This window comes from Lissotriton helveticus, chromosome 8, assembly GCF_964261635.1.
Source record: "Lissotriton helveticus chromosome 8, aLisHel1.1, whole genome shotgun sequence".
Classification (NCBI taxonomy): Eukaryota; Metazoa; Chordata; class Amphibia; order Caudata; family Salamandridae; genus Lissotriton; species Lissotriton helveticus.
Window position 1 is genome coordinate 856448878 of NC_136069.1, and position 16558 is coordinate 856465435.

The following is a 16558-nucleotide window of genomic DNA, read 5'->3' on the forward strand; positions in this document are numbered from 1 at the left end:
CCTCCTCAGCCATTCAAAGTGCAGCTCATTTAAAAGCGCTATTGTGTGCTTCCGCTTTGGCCGGCAATGCTTCCGGGTCGGCGCAGGCAGCGCGGCGGCCCGCCCTTCACGGGGAAGGGAGGCAGCTTTCGAGGAGGACAGCACCTGGCCGCGAGCGCGTTCTCGTGCGCGTGATCGTAACAAATCGCCGCGCGCGGCCAGTGCTGTCCTCCTGGAAAGCTGCTGGAAAGCTGACACGCTGACTATAGGTCTTTGGCGAGAGCGAGCTTCGCTCGCTTCACCGAGACCTAAAAAGGTATGTTGCGCACAAGGGCACCCCCTGTAGTGGGGACACATATGTGCCACCTGCCCCATACATGCATATGTAGGGGGGACATATGGGTCCCCCCTGTGATCGACACGTAAGGCTTCAGGTAAGGGGTGTCCAGCGCGGATCCCCCGAAGTCCGCTTCCTGGAGCATTTATGTGTCAGAGGTTCAGACTTGTTTTTGCTGTCCGAATTACGCATCGTACTGGCTCAGTCGAAATCACCTCCATTGCACGGCACGGTTTGCTTACGGAGGAGACGTATGGAGCAGGTCGGACTCGGAAACGATTCGGTAGGCAATTTCAAGTCTCTCACATTGTACTTGCTCGCTCGTACAGCTGTTGTATATGGCTTGTACTAATTCTGGCTGGATCGCGTTCGGAGCCCTCCCGAGCGAGATCGGAATCGCCCCCTTTGTGTTGGAGCATGTAAAGGAATTATTGTGCACATATAAATGATCATACGACATAGGTTCCTAGGAATACCTTGTTGCCCCTTGTTTAACAGTTATTCCACTGGGCTACATTTAGGTTTATTCTATATTGGAAAATTACAGGTAATTATCACACTATTTGTCAAATTCCATTAGTTATGTCATACAACCATTTTAATCCTAAGGCAAGTATTATTTAATTCACTGAAGCATCCATGTTTCAGGTTCTATAGTCAGCATGTGAGTGTTCAGCACCATAACCCACACACTGACTAAATCTTGGGCCATCATGGAACTATATTGTGTATCATTGTAATTCCACTCCAAGATGGTCATTCTATTTAGAATCAGTCTGGCAAGCATCTTAGAAGAAGCGTATGTACTGTATAATGTTTTACCCTTCCAAGATGGCTGTCACATTTCGAACCATTGTGGCACCCACCTTTATTTGGCTCCACATGCACTAATGCATTGCCTTTACGTGAATAGTGTGAAGGTAACAGATGAGACTCCTGACATTTGTGACTGAGCATTCTTTTCTTCAAGGGCAGTGCATTACATAATTTTAGTTCCACCCTTACACGTCACAACTTCACAATATATAGGTGCTTCTAGCACCATACATTTTGTGTGTTCTAATGCTATTAATGTAAAGTGGTGCACTCAAATGTAAAACTGCAGTGCATACACTGTAGAAACTAGAGAATCATAAGCGGGTGCATATTAATATTTTGCCTAATTGTAAAGAAATGTAGTTTGTATACTTATGTTTCAAGTTACATTGCATGCAAATGTGTCATATTGATTTTCGTATTCGCATAGCATTGTTTTGAAATAGCATGTGACTGAATTACACTTTAAGATTTGGTTGAACTTGACCACAGTAGGCCTGGATCTTGCAATGTATTTTTCTGCTTTAATTGCATGTTCTCTTCTCTGAAGGTGCAGTACCAAGGTTTCAGCAGTTAGAGAAAGGCTATTGTCTATTAGAGATAGAGAGGCCTGAGACAAAATTCTCGGCAGAAAGTGTGGAAAAGCAAACGCTGTGAAGAAGCTGTTTATTCATTGTATATTTGCAACAATTGTAGTGCTCAAAGATGTGGGAGTGCCTAGGTTTAGTGAGACGGGAGAAAACTCCAATGATGCTAAAATACTGAAAGGTTCCTCACCACAGGCCCAAGGAAAGGTGGCGTGGCGATTAGCTCATGATACAGTATGTGTATGCTTTAATTATTGTGCATGCTGTTAGACTGTAGGCCAGATCTTTTTGGAATGAGAGAGGAACAGATCACTCTGCTTGCCCCGTTCCTTGTGAGTGTATGGCTATATGCTAAACACTTGTTCCTTAAGAGGTCTTCAACTGAAAGCCTCACAGTGCTGACACCTCTCTGCAACCTTGAACTCCTCGCTGCCTATCCTTAATCACCCATCTATAGGTAGATTCAAATTAAACCATTTTTGAATTATTCATGTTTAGGGAGAAGGAATCAAGCTTCTCAGAGGAGCATTGAACTTTAGTTTATAGTATTTGCTTTTTCCTGACTGTAGATATTTATTGGACTTCTGCTTTCAAGCCAAAATCCATATTGGATGCTTTAATATACATGTAATGCTTCATGTGCATAATACTTTTCTGTTTTTCTTACCTGGTGGTTTGATACTTTGGGCCTCATTATGATGAGGGTCAGAAAGGCTCCGAATGGCATTCGGTTCGTCCGAATCCATGTCGGTAGCATAGTTTCTGACCGACTCGGAAACAATTCCGATCGACCGATTACGATGGTCGGAAACCGTTCGTATTTTCCGACTCAGTTCCAAACGGCATTTGAAGAATCTGAGTTAGTCGGTGCCAACTAGTATGGCTCTACAGACCGCGTTTTCAACCAACTCATTATGATATTGGATAAGGTCAGCCTTTCTGACTCACTTTCCCCTACATCGATCAGCTGTCAGAAACAGAATTTGGGGACCCGTAGCAGGCCCCCCTTAACCCAAAGGCCTCCGGTTGTGGTCCTTGGGGGTACCCATGGTCCCCTTTTTCCAACCATGCACAGTGTGGCAGTCACCATGGGGTCTTTCACACCCACCCCTTTTTTCAGTGGGAGCCTGTGCAGTCGGATGGCACACAGGCTCCCATTGAAGTCAATGGAAGTCCGACGAACAGTGTTTAGAAGCACCATAATTGGTCGGTCGGACTCCCGAAATCCGATTCGGTTGGAAAACATTCCGACACGGAGTCGGGCAGAATGCTTTCTGACAGACATCATAATGAGGCCCTTAATGTTTAATAAATCCACCTTAACTCTGATTATTGAATCCTGGTCCTTATTGCATGACTAAATAGGTTACACTGTTACTATTGTGATTTTTTTAATGCTAACTTCCTTCACTTCTCAGTCAACCAAAAAGGTCTATTGAATGCAAAATGTAAGCCCGACCCTTCATTACATACTATTAACCCCTTCGGGGCTAATGACGAGCTGGGCTCGTCATCGCGCTTACCTGTCCTGCGCGGATGACAAGGCCAGCTCGTCATCAGCCCCACCCTCGGGGGAAGCGCTGGCGCTCCCCCCGAGGCTCTCTGATCCTCGTTGTTTTGCTGGGGGCGGCAGTGGAAGAGCTTCCGCTGCCGCCCCCGCCCCCCCCCATGGTAATCCCTGATGACGTCAGCGCGCACAGCGCGCGCTGACATCATCAGGGATTCCCAGCGCTCAGGAAGCCATTTGCTTCCTGACCGCGCTGGAAGAAGGTAGGTTTCTCGAGGCTGGCGGGGGTTTGGGGGCAGCGAAGAGGCATCAGGGGAGAGGAAAGAGATTTTCCTTTCCCCTGATGCCTCTTTGCAGGGCATTTCTGCCTCACGATCGCGCACAGCGTCGCGATTGTGCGGCGGAAATGCCCCCACTAGACACCAGGGATATACTTTTAGTTTTTAGGAAGTGACCCCTTGGGCAAGGGTCGCTTCCAGGCTGGCTGGCAATATGTTTTCGTTTTTCTGCCCCCCCTGGGGGGAAATCGGCCCGTTTTTTCGGCCGTTTTGCCCCCAGGGGGGGCAGAAATTCCCCACTAGCACCAGGGATATTGATTTTTGCCAAGATGGCGGCCATTGATTTTGTTTACGTTTTTCTGTCCCCCCTGGGGGCAAATCGGCCCGGTTTTTTTGCCGTTTTGCCCCCAGGGGGGACAGAAAATGCCCACTAGACACCAGGGATGTACTTTTAGTTTTTAGGAAGCGACCCCTTGGGCAAGGGTCGCTTCCAGGCGGGGTCTGAGTATGTTTTCGTTTTTCTGCCCCCCCTGGGGGGAAATCAGCCCGTTTTTCGGCCGTTTTGCCCTCAGGGGGGGCAGAAATTACCCACTAGAACCAGGGATTTTTGTTGGGGCAATGTGTTTGTTTTGGGAAGCGACCCCTTGGGTAAGGGTCGCTTCCAGGTGGACATGATTGTGTTTTTGTTTTTCTGTCCACCCTGGGGGCAAATCGGCCTGTTTTTTTTGCCGTTTTGCCCCCAGGGGGGGGGGCGGAAAATGCCCACTAACACAAAGTTTTTAAGAAGCGACCCCTTGGGCATGTTTGCTGGTGGTGTGTGTGGGGAGTGGTACTTGGCTGGATGGTGTGCGTGGAGCGGTGCTTGGCTGGCGGTGTGTGTGGAGTGGTACTTGGCTGTCGGTGTGCGCTGAGTGGTGTTTGGCTGGCGGTGTGCGTGGAGGGGTACTTGGCTATCTATGCACGGAGTGGTGCTTGGCTGGCGGTGTGTGTGGAGTGGCGCTTGGCTGGTGGTGTGTGTAGAGTGGTACTTGGATGTCTGTGCACGGAGTGGTGCTTGGCTGGCGGTGTGTGTGGAGTGGTACTTGGCTGTCGGTGTGCGCTGAGTGGTGTTTGGCTGGCGGTGTGCGTGGAGGGGTACTTGGCTATCTATGCACGGAGTGGTGCTTGGCTGGCGGTGTGTGTGGAGTGGCGCTTGGCTGGTGGTGTGTGTAGAGTGGTACTTGGATGTCTGTGCACGGAGTGGTGCTTGGCTGGCGGTGTGTGTGGAGTGGTACTTGGCTGTCGGTGTGCGCTGAGTGGTGTTTGGCTGGCGGTGTGCGTGGAGGGGTACTTGGCTATCTATGCACGGAGTGGTGCTTGGCTGGCGGTGTGTGTGGAGTGGCGCTTGGCTGGTGGTGTGTGTAGAGTGGTACTTGGCTGTCTGTGCACGGAGTGGTGCTTGGCTGGTGGTGTGTGTGGAGTGGCGCTTGGCTGGTGGTGTGCGTGGAGTGCTACTTTGCTGTCTGTGCACGGAGTGCTGCTTGGCTGGTGGTGTGTGTGGAGTGGCGCTTGGCTGGTGGTGTGCGTGGAGTGCTACTTTGCTGTCTGTGCACGGAGTGCTGCTTGGCTGGCGGTGTGTGTGGAGTGGCGCTTGGCTGGCGGTGTGTGTGGAGTGGCGCTTGGCTGGATGGTGCTTGGCTGGCGGTGAGTGGTGCTTGGCTGGTGGTGCTTGTGGAGTGGCGCTTGGCAGGTGGTGTGCGTGGAGTGCTACTTTGCTGTCTGTGCACGGAGTGGTGCTTGGCTGGCGGTGTGTGTGGAGTGGCGCTTGGCTGTTAGTGTGCGTGGAGTGCTACTTTGCTGTCTGTGCACGGAGTGCTGCTTGGCTGGCGGTGTGTGTGGAGTGGCGCTTGGCTGGTGGTGTGCGTGGAGTGCTACTTTGCTGTCTGTGCACGGAGTGCTGCTTGGCTGGCGGTGTGTGTGGAGTGGCGCTTGGCTGGTGGTGTGCGTGGAGTGCTACTTTGCTGTCTGTGCACGGAGTGCTGCTTGGCTGGCGGTGTGTGTGGAGTGGCGCTTGGCTGGCGGTGTGTGTGGAGTGGCGCTTGGCTGGATGGTGCTTGGCTGGCGGTGAGTGGTGCTTGGCTGGTGGTGCTTGTGGAGTGGCGCCTGGCAGGTGGTGTGCGTGGAGTGCTACTTTGCTGTCTGTGCACGGAGTGGTGCTTGGCTGGCGGTGTGTGTGGAGTGGCGCTTGGCTGTTAGTGTGCGTGGAGTGCTACTTTGCTGTCTGTGCACGGAGTGCTGCTTGGCTGGCGGTGTGTGTGGAGTGGCGCTTGGCTGGTGGTGTGCGTGGAGTGCTACTTTGCTGTCTGTGCACGGAGTGCTGCTTGGCTGGCGGTGTGTGTGGAGTGGCGCTTGGCTGGTGGTGTGCGTGGAGTGCTACTTTGCTGTCTGTGCACGGAGTGCTGCTTGGCTGGCGGTGTGTGTGGAGTGGCGCTTGGCTGGTGGTGTGCGTGGAGTGCTACTTTGCTGTCTGTGCACGGAGTGCTGCTTGGCTGGCGGTGTGTGTGGAGTGGCGCTTGGCTGGTGGTGTGCGTGGAGTGCTACTTTGCTGTCTGTGCACGGAGTGCTGCTTGGCTGGCGGTGTGTGTGGAGTGGCGCTTGGCTGGTGGTGTGCGTGGAGTGCTACTTTGCTGTCTGCACGGAGTGCTGCTTGGCTGGCGGTGTGTGTGGAGTGCTGCTTGGCTGGCGGTGTGTGTGGAGTGGCGCTTGGCTGGTGGTGTGCGTGGAGTGCTACTTTGCTGTCTGTGCACGGAGTGCTGCTTGGCTGGCGGTGTGTGTGGAGTGGCGCTTGGCTGGTGGTGTGCGTGGAGTGCTACTTTGCTGTCTGTGCACGGAGTGCTGCTTGGCTGGAGGTGTGTGTTGAGTGGCGCTTGGCTGGTGGTGTGCGTGGAGTGCTGCTTGGCTGGAGGTGTGTGTTGAGTGGCGCTTGGCTGGTGGTGTGCGTGGAGTGCTACTTTGCTGTCTGTGCACGGAGTGCTGCTTGGCTGGCGGTGTGTGTGGAGTGGCGCTTGGCTGGTGGTGTGCTGGAGTGCTACTTTGCTGTCTGTGCACGGAGTGCTGCTTGGCTGGCGGTGTGTGTGGAGTGGTGTTTGGCTGGCGGTGTGTGGGGAGTGGTGTTTGGCTGGCGGTGTGTGGGGAGTGGTACTTGGCTGGATGGTGTGCGTGGAATGGTACTTGGCTGTCGGTGTGCGCTGAGTGGGGTTTGGCTGGCGGTGTGCATGGTCTGGTGCTTGGATGGTGGTGTGGGTGGACTGGAACTCTGCTGGCGGTGTGTGAGTAGTTACTTTCTGTTGGTCACTACACACACTGCTACTTGAGTGACACTCTACGCAGTCCATCATTTTCTGTAGTTGCTATGTCAGATATGTGGGCGTGTGAAAGTGATGGGCGGCTGGCGGTGTGAATGTTTTGTATGTGTCACACGTACAAAAGGTGTATGAATGTCCTTACTGCCCCTGTGTGATATGGGTACTGGTAGTAGCAAAAGACTGACTGGCACCAAAGTGGTCAGGCACTTTAAAAAAATTCAAAAAATTATCCAGTGTCTTGATGTTAAACCTCATCTAATCTCATTTGGTCTAAGCCCTAATTGATGGCCCATCTGGCTGAATTTTAATTTGGGGGGCAAATTTGTGTGTTGTTTTTTTAATTGTTATATTGTTTGTGAAATGTGGTAGTAATTTTTTTTTCTTCTCTATTTTTGTCTTGTTCCAGGCTTTTGCTGTTTGGATTGTTGTAGGTTGCGTGTCTGTTTGCAGCTTGTGTAGTTGCTTGTGCTTGGTAAGTGAATGTATTTTGTACTACTTCTCCTTGATGTTTGTCTTTTTGAAAAAGGTTGTACTTCTAGCAGTTTGTGTGGCTCTGTGTTTTTTTTTTCAGCATTAGTGTTTGATGTGCACTTTGTTTTCTAATGTCATTTCTTTTTTTCTTTCTAGTGGGATTTCATTTCTTTTCGCTGTGTCTCAACAGAGTAGGTGCTGGTGAGTGTAGCTATATTTTGTAAGAGTGAAATTGTTTTGGATTGTATTTATCTTTTAGTGAAAGCCTTACCTTGTTTACTTCTTACTTTGCACAGTGTACGTTGTTGTTCACTTGTGTGTGCAGTCTTCTTGCTTTGTAAGGATAATGGCTAGTCGCAGGATTACTGCTCAGCAGGTTCTTGGTTTGCTTTTTGAGTCTTCCTCGGACCATGGTTCAGAGTCTGAGTCCGATTCGGACTCCCAGGAAGCGGCAGAAGATTCAGGCAGTGAGTTTTCTCTTCGCATGGAATCATCATCATCGGATGATGACTCTTCTTCTAGTGCTGATGAAGGGCCTATGGTACAGGAGGACATTGTGTTGCCGGTAGTGGGCCAAGAGGCACCTGTGCTGCTGCCTAGGGCCGCAAGGTTTCCTTTCTTTTTACGTCGGCAAGAGGCATGTGGGCTGGAGCCTGCACCCAAAAGGCTTCACATTGCTGTGGTGCGCAAAGGGGCATCTGGTGCTTTTCGTCTTCCTGCTCGTGTAGTGCAGCAAGAGGCATCTGGGGCTGTTAGGCTTCCCATTGGTGTAGAGCGGCAAGAGGCATCTGGGCCTGCTGGGTTTCCCGGTGGTGTAGTGCAGCAAGAAGCATCTCAGGCTGCTGGGCTTCCCGTTGGTGTAGTGCAGGAAGAGCCCTCTGGGGATGCTACGTCTTCTGTTGGTGTTGTGCAGCCAGAAGTATCTGTGGCTGTTAGGCTTCCCGTTGGAGAACAGCAGCAAGATGTTTTGGTGCTGCAGGCTGGGGTGGCTGCTCCCCCCGTTGATAGGGATGGCCTCTGGGTTCCCCCTGGCTTGGTGCAGCCGGCATTGCCAGAGTTCACTGGTGTTCCTGGGTGTAGAGTGAATACAGAGAATTTTCTGCCAATTAATTTTTTTCAGTTGTTTTTTGACGATGTGTTTTTGCAAGAGATTGTTGAGCAAACCAATTTATATGCAGAACAATATTTGAGGGCCAACAGTGCCAGCCTTAAGCCCTATTGTAGAGCAATCCGGTGGACTCCCACCAATGTTGAAGAGATGAAGAAGTTTCTGGGATTAACTTTTTTGATGGGCTTGATAAGGAAGTCATCAATTACTTCATATTGGTCCACTAGTCCCTTGATGGTAACAGCTATATTTCCAGCAGTCATAAGTCGTGATCGGTATACGCTTCTTCTTCGGATGATGCATTTTGCTGATAATAGTTTAGCGTTGTCACGCGATCACCCTGATTGTGACCGTTTGTTTAAAATTCGGCCTGTCCTTGATCACTTTGTTGATCGTTTTTCTGAGATTTTTGTCCCTGGTAAAGAAATTGCAGTGGATGAGTCTTTGGTGTTGTTCAAGGGCCGCTTGGTTTTTAGGCAATACATTCCTAGTAAGAGGTCACGCTATGGAATCAAACTGTATATGCTGTGTGACAGTGAGACTGGATATGTCTACAATTTCAGGGTGTACACTGGTAAGGAGTCCCGCATTAACCCTCCTGGTTGTCCTTCTACTTTTGGAGTAACTGAGAAAATTGTGTGGGAACTAGGTAGAGGATTATTTAACAAAGGCCATCATTTATATGTAGATAACTTCTACACTGGTGTGCAGTTGTTCAAGGAGTTGGCCAAAGTGGGCACTGTTGCTTGTGGCACAATGCGCAGTAACCGTAAAGGTTTCCCAAAGGAACTTGTTTGCAAAAGGCTTGTGCGGGGACAGTCTACGGCATTGCGATGTGGGGAGCTTTTAGCTGTGAAGTATTCAGACAAGAGAGATGTGTACATGCTGACTACTATCCACGATGAAAGTACTGTACCTGTGCCTGTTTGGGGTCAGGGTGCTGAAGTGCGCAAACCTGTGTGCATTCTAGCTTACAATAAGTTCATGGGTGGTGTTGACAGAGTAGATCAGAGGTTGGAACCTTATGCTGCTCTTCGAAAGGCTTACGTTTGGTACAAGAAGTTGGCTATCCATCTGTTCCACTTGGCATCATTTAATGCTTTCGTTGTGTACCAGAAGTCTTGTCCTGGGACGAAGATGACTTTTCTTAAGTTTCAGGAGTCTATAATAGGCAGCCTTGTACTTGTGCAGCAGGCAAGTGTTCCTAGATTTGGAGTGGTGGAGGAAGTGGCTAGATTGCAAGATCGCCACTTTCCTGAATCTATTCCTTCCACTACTGCTAGAGACTTTCCGACTAGAAGATGCAGAGTCTGTTGGCGAAGAGGCGTGTGGAAGGAGTCTCGTATATACTGTCCTGACTGTCCTTCTAAGCCTGCATTGTGTATGTCAGCTTGTTTTAAATCGTACCACACGCAAAAGAACTATTGGGAGTTTGATTGAGCTGTAAAGTGAATTGCTTGGTCTGCATTCTGTAAAACATTTTTAGTTTGTTTCAAGGATTGGCATTAGTGCAAAGTTTTTATTTTAAGAATTTGTGTTACCTGATTTGTAGGTATTTCCATTTGTTTAGTGTTATTTTCAAAAAAAGAATTCTAAATGTGTTTGTGGTTTGTGCCGGCTGGTGCTTGGCTGGCGGTGTGTTTGGAGTGGCGCTTGGCTGGTGGTGTTCGTGGAGTGGTACTTGGCTGTCTGTGCATGGAGTGGTGCTTGGCTGGCGGTGTGTGTGGAGTGGTGCTTGGCTGGCGGTGTGTGTGGAGTGGTGCTTGGCTGGCGGTGTGTGTGGAGTGGTGCTTGGCTGGCGGTGTGTGTGGAGTGGTGCTTGGCTGGCGGTGTGTGTGGAGTGGTGCTTGGCTGGCGGTGTGTGTGGAGTGGTGCTTGGCTGTCTGTGCACGGAGTGGTGCTTTGCTGGCGGTGTGTGTGGAGTGGCGCTTGGCTGGTGGTGTTCGTGGAGTGGTACTTGGCTGTCTGTGCATGGAGTGGTGCTTGGCTGGCGGTGTGTGTGGAGTGGTGCTTGGCTGGCGGTGTGTGTGGAGTGGTGCTTGGCTGGCGGTGTGTGTGGAGTGGTGCTTTGCTGGCGGTGTGTGTGGAGTGGCGCTTGGCTGGTGGTGTTCGTGGAGTGGTGCTTGGCTGTCTGTGCATGGAGTGGTGCTTGGCTGGCGGTGTGTGTGGAGTGCTGCTTGGCTGGCGGTGTGTGTGGAGTGGTGCTTGGCTGGCAGTGTGTGTGGAATGGTGCTTGGCTGGCAGTGTGTGTGGAGTGGCGCTTGGCTGGTGGTGTTTGTGGAGTGGTACTTGGCTGGAGGGTGTGCGTGGAGCGGTGTTTAGCTGTCTGTGCACGGAGTGGTGCTTGGCTGGCGGTGTGCGTGGAGAGGCGCTTGGCTGGTGGTGTGCGCTGAGTGTTTGGCTGGCGGTGTGCATGGTCTGGTGCTTGGCTGGTGGTGTGGGTGGACTGGCGCTCGGCTGGCGGTGTGTGAGTAGTTACTTTCTGTTGGTCACTGCACACACTGCTTGTTGAGTGACACTCCACGCAGTCCATCAATTTGTGTAGTTCCAGTGTCAGAAATGTGGGCGTGTGAAAGTGATGGGCCCTTGAATGGCGCTGTTTGCTGGTGTGAGTGTTGAAATGTGATGGGTCCGCGGCTGGCGTTGTGAATGTTTTGAATGTGTCACACGTACGAAAGGTGTATGAATGGCCTGTAAAGAGGTTGGTGCCTTGACGTGGCTTTACAGCTCACGAGCTGTGAGTCAGTGGTTCAGTTTATCATACTTGCAATTATACACAGTGTATTTCATTTTTGTGAAATTACTTGCGTATACAATTGTATGTACTGAATCATCACTCACCCTCGTGCCAAATCCAACCAGTATGTGTGTGTGCTTGCGGATTAGATGGGTGTGCAGTAATAATTGTTTTTTTTTCTCTTTCTGCATTAGGGTGTACCTTGTCCCTTATTGTGATTGTTGTAATGTGTTGCTTTTATTCCAGATGGTGTCAGTGGTCTTGTTTGTATCAGGTATGAAAGGTGCGTGAATGGCCTGTAAAATGGTTGGTGTCTTGTCGTGGCTTTACAGCTCACGAGTTGCGAGTCACTGGTTCGGTTTTTATGCATTTATTTATTGACAGAGCATTTCATTTTTTTGAAATATCTTGTTAATAAAATTTTATATACTGAACCATCACTTGCCCTCGTGCCAAATCCAACCTGTATGTGTGTGTCTTTGAGGAATAGATAGCCGTGCTTGAATGTTTGACTTTTGAGTAACTCTGTTAAGGTGAGGTACCCTTTTACTCGGGAGAACAAGGGGAACGCTGGGTGGTAGGACATTTTTGCCGGCACGGCGATCCCACGGCAAAATTTTTGGAAAAGTGCTATTTTTACCTAATTAAGGTTTGCAAGGAGTTCTGGGTAGGAAAACATTGGGGGACCCATGCATGCCATACCTCCCTGGACTCCCCCGGGTGTCTACTTTTCAGAAATGTGTGGGTTTGGTAGGTTTCCCTAGATGGCTGTCTCGCACGGGGCCAGAAACCCAGGTAACCCCTCTTGCAAAAGCTGGAGAATTCATGTCCACCAGCTTTTGCAAGAGGGGTTACCCGGGTTTTTGGCCCCGTGCGAGACAGCCATCTAGGGAAACCTACCAAACCCACACATTTCTGAAAAGTAGACACCCGGGGGCTTCCAAGGAGGTATGGCTTGCGTGGATCCTCCAACGTTCCTTTACCCAGAATCCCTTGCAAACCTCATTTTTTGCTTGGAAAAAATCAGTTTTTTCACACGTTTTAGTGTGGGCAAGCGTGGCATCACTGGGCTCACACAAATTACCTCCCACCCAGCGTTCCCCAAGGTCTCCCGATAAAAATGGTACCTCACTTGCGTGGTTAGGCATAGCGGCTGCTTTAGGAAAAGGCCCAATTCATACTGTGGAGACGAAAACATTACCTTTAGCCAAATAATCTTATTTTTTGAGGGGGTTACCTGAGCTTTTGGCCCGGGGCTTGGCAGGCATCTTTGGAAACTACCAAACCCAAACAGTTCTGAGAACTAGACACCCGGGGGAGTCCAGGGTGGTATGGCATGCGTGGGTCCCCCAATGTTTTCCTACCCAGAAACCCCTGCAAACCTGAAATTTTGGTCCAAAAACCCACTTTTCCATACTTTTTTGGGTGGGATCTCGCTGCCGGAACAAATGTCCTACCACCCAGCGTTTCCCTTGTTCTCCCGAGTAAAATGATACCTCACTTGTGTGGGTGGGCCAAAGGCAAGTGACTTAGGCTGGGGTGCTTAATTTGTAAAACGTAAATGTGAGTAAAAACTACTTTTTTCAAAATTCATTTTTGGGGTGTTCTGCTTTGGGGCACCCACACAAGTGAGGTATCCTTTTACTCGGGAGAACAAGGGGAACGCAGGGTGGTACGACTTTTTTGCCGGCACGGCGATCCCACGCCAAAAAGTTTGGAAAAGGGCAATTTTTACCTAATTTTAAGGTTTGCAGAGAGTTCTGGGTAGGAAAACATTGGGGGACCCATGCATGCCATACCTCCCTGGACTCCCCCAGGTGTCTAGTTTTCAGAACTGTTTGGGTTTGCTACTTTGCAAAGAATACCACCGAGCCCCGGGCCACAAATTCAGATCCCCCCCCCCAAAATCAAGGTAGTTTTGCAATAAGGTAATGTAAATTCACCACCGTACGATTTGAACCGTTTCCTGTTGCAGCCACTATGTCTATCCACGCAAGTGAGGTACCGTTTTTTTCGGGAGACCTGGGGGCACGCTGGGTGAGTGGAAATTTGTTGCTCCACGCAGATTCCAGAACTTTCCACCACAGAAATGTGAGGAAAATGTGTTTTTTTGGTCAAATTTTTATGTTTGTAAGGGATTCTGGGTAACAAAACCTGGGGGTAGGCAGACGAGTCACCCCATCCTGAATTGCCCTGGGTGTCTAGTTTTCAGAAATGTATAGGTTTGCTAGGTTTCCCTAGGTGCTGGCAGAGCTACGGCGCAAAAACAAAAGGTAGTCTTTTTGTCCGAATCGTGCAAAATTTCACTGGGAAATTGAGGTGCGACCATGCTGCGTTTTGCGCTGTTTCATGTCGCAGCCACTATGCCTACCCACGCAAGTGAGGTACCATTTTTTTTGGGAGACCTGGGGGCACGCTGGGTGGGTGGTAATTTGTTGATCCACGCAGATTCCAGAACTTTCCACCACAGAAATGTGAGGAAAATGTGTTTTTTTGGTCAAATTTTTATGTTTGTAAGGGATTCTGGGTAACAAAACCTGGGGGTAGGCAGACGAGTCACCCCATCCTGAATTCCCCTGGGTGTCTAGTTTTCAAAAATGTATAGGTTTGCTAGGTTTCCCTAGGTGCTGGCAGAGCTACGGCGCAAAAACAAAAGGTAGTCTTTTTGTCCGAATCGTGCTAAATTTCACTGGGAAATTGAGGTGCGACCATGCTGCGTTTTGCGCTGTTTCATGTCGCAGCCACTATGCCTACCCACGCAAGTGAGGTACCATTTTTTTCGGAAGACCTGGGGGCACGCTGGGTGGGTAGAAATTTGTTGATCCACGCAGATTCCAGAACTTTCCACCACAGAAATGTGAGAAAAATGTGTTTTTTTGGTCAAATTTTTATGTTTGTAAGGGATTCTGGGTAACAAAACCTGGGGGTAGGCAGACAAGTCACCCCATCCTGAATTGCCCTGGGTGTCTAGTTTTCAGAAATGTATAGGTTTGCTAGGTTTCCCTAGGTGCTGGCAGAGCTACGGCGCAAAAACAAAAGGTAGTCTTTTTGTCCGAATCGTGCAAAATTTCACTGGGAAATTGAGGTGCGACCATGCTGTGTTTTGCGCTGTTTCATGTCGCAGCCACTATGCCTACCCACGCAAGTGAGGTACCATTTTTTTCGGGAGACCTGGGGGCACGCTGGGTGGGTGGTAATTTGTTGATCCACGCAGATTCCAGAACTTTCCACCACAGAAATGTGAGGAAAATGTGTTTTTTTGGTCAAATATTTATGTTTGTAAGGGATTCTGGGTAACAAAACCTGGGGGTAGGCAGACGAGTCACCCCATCCTGAATTGCCCTGGGTGTCTAGTTTTCAGAAATGTATAGGTTTGCTAGGTTTCCCTAGGTGCTGGCAGAGCTACGGCGCAAAAACAAAAGGTAGTCTTTTTGTCCGAATCGTGCTAAATTTCACTGGGAAATTGAGGTGCGACCATGCTGCGTTTTGCGCTGTTTCATGTCGCAGCCACTATGCCTACCCATGCAAGTGAGGTACCATTTTTTTCGGGAGACCTGGGGGCACGCTGGGTGGGTGGAAATTTGTTGATCCACGCAGATTCCAGAACTTTCCACCACAGAAATGTGAGGAAAATGTGTTTTTTTGGTTACATTTTTTTGTTTGAAAGGGATTCTGGGTAACAAAACCTGGGGGTAGGCAGACGAGTCACCCCATCCTGAATTGCCCTGGGTGTCTAGTTTTCAGAAATGTATAGGTTTGCTAGGTTTCCCTAGGTGCTGGCAGAGCTACGGCGCAAAAACAAAAGGTAGTCTTTTTGTCCGAATCGTGCAAAATTTCACTGGGAAATTGAGGTGCGACCATGCTGCGTTTTGCGCTGTTTCATGTCGCAGCCACTATGCCTACCCACGCAAGTGAGGTACCATTTTTTTCGGGAGACCTGGGGGCACGCTGGGTGGGTGGAAATTTGTTGATCCACGCAGATTCCAGAACTTTCCACCACAGAAATGTGAGGAAAATGTGTTTTTTTGGTCAAATTTTTATGTTTGTAAGGGATTCTGGGTAACAAAACCTGGGGGTAGGCAGACGAGTCACCCCATCCTGAATTGCCCTGGGTGTCTAGTTTTCAGAAATGTATAGGTTTGCTAGGTTTCCCTAGGTGCTGGCAGAGCTACGGCGCAAAAACAAAAGGTAGTCTTTTTGTCCGAATCGTGCAAAATTTCACTGGGAAATTGAGGTGCGACCATGCTGCGTTTTGCGCTGTTTCATGTCGCAGCCACTATGCCTACCCATGCAAGTGAGGTACCATTTTTTTCGGGAGACCTGGGGGCACGCTGGGTGGGTGGAAATTTGTTGATCCACGCAGATTCCAGAACTTTCCACCACAGAAATGTGAGGAAAATGTGTTTTTTTGGTCAAATTTTTATGTTTGTAAGGGATTCTGGGTAACAAAACCTGGGGGTAGGCAGACGAGTCACCCCATCCTGAATTGCCCTGGGTGTCTAGTTTTCAGAAATGTATAGGTTTGCTAGGTTTCCCTAGGTGCTGGCAGAGCTACGGCGCAAAAACAAAAGGTAGTCTTTTTGTCCGAATCGTGCTAAATTTCACTGGGAAATTGAGGTGCGACCATGCTGCGTTTTGCGCTGTTTCATGTCGCAGCCACTATGCCTACCCATGCAAGTGAGGTACCATTTTTTTCGGGAGACCTGGGGGCACGCTGGGTGGGTGGAAATTTGTTGATCCACGCAGATTCCAGAACTTTCCACCACAGAAATGTGAGGAAAATGTGTTTTTTTGGTCAAATTTTTTTGTTTGAAAGGGATTCTGGGTACCAAAACCTGGGGGTAGGCAGACGAGTCACCCCATCCTGAATTGCCCTGGGTGTCTAGTTTTCAGAAATGTATAGGTTTGCTAGGTTTCCCTAGGTGCTGGCAGAGCTACGGCGCAAAAACAAAAGGTAGTCTTTTTGTCCGAATCGTGCAAAATTTCACTGGGAAATTGAGGTGCGACCATGCTGCGTTTTGCGCTGTTTCATGTCGCAGCCACTATGCCTACCCACGCAAGTGAGGTACCATTTTTTTCGGGAGACCTGGGGGCACACTGGGTGGATGGAAATTTGTTGATCCACGCAGATTCCAGAACTTTCCACCACAGAAATGTGAGGAAAATGTGTTTTTTTGGTTAAATATTTTTGTTTGAAAGGGATTCTGGGTAACAAAACCTGGGGGTAGGCAGACGAGTCACCCCATCCTGAATTGCCCTGGGTGTCTAGTTTTCAGAAATGTATAGGTTTGCTAGGTTTCCCTAGGTGCTGGCAGAGCTACGGCGCAAAAACAAAAGGTAGTCTTTTTGTCCGAATCGTGCAAAATTTCACTGGGAAATTGAGGTGTGACCACG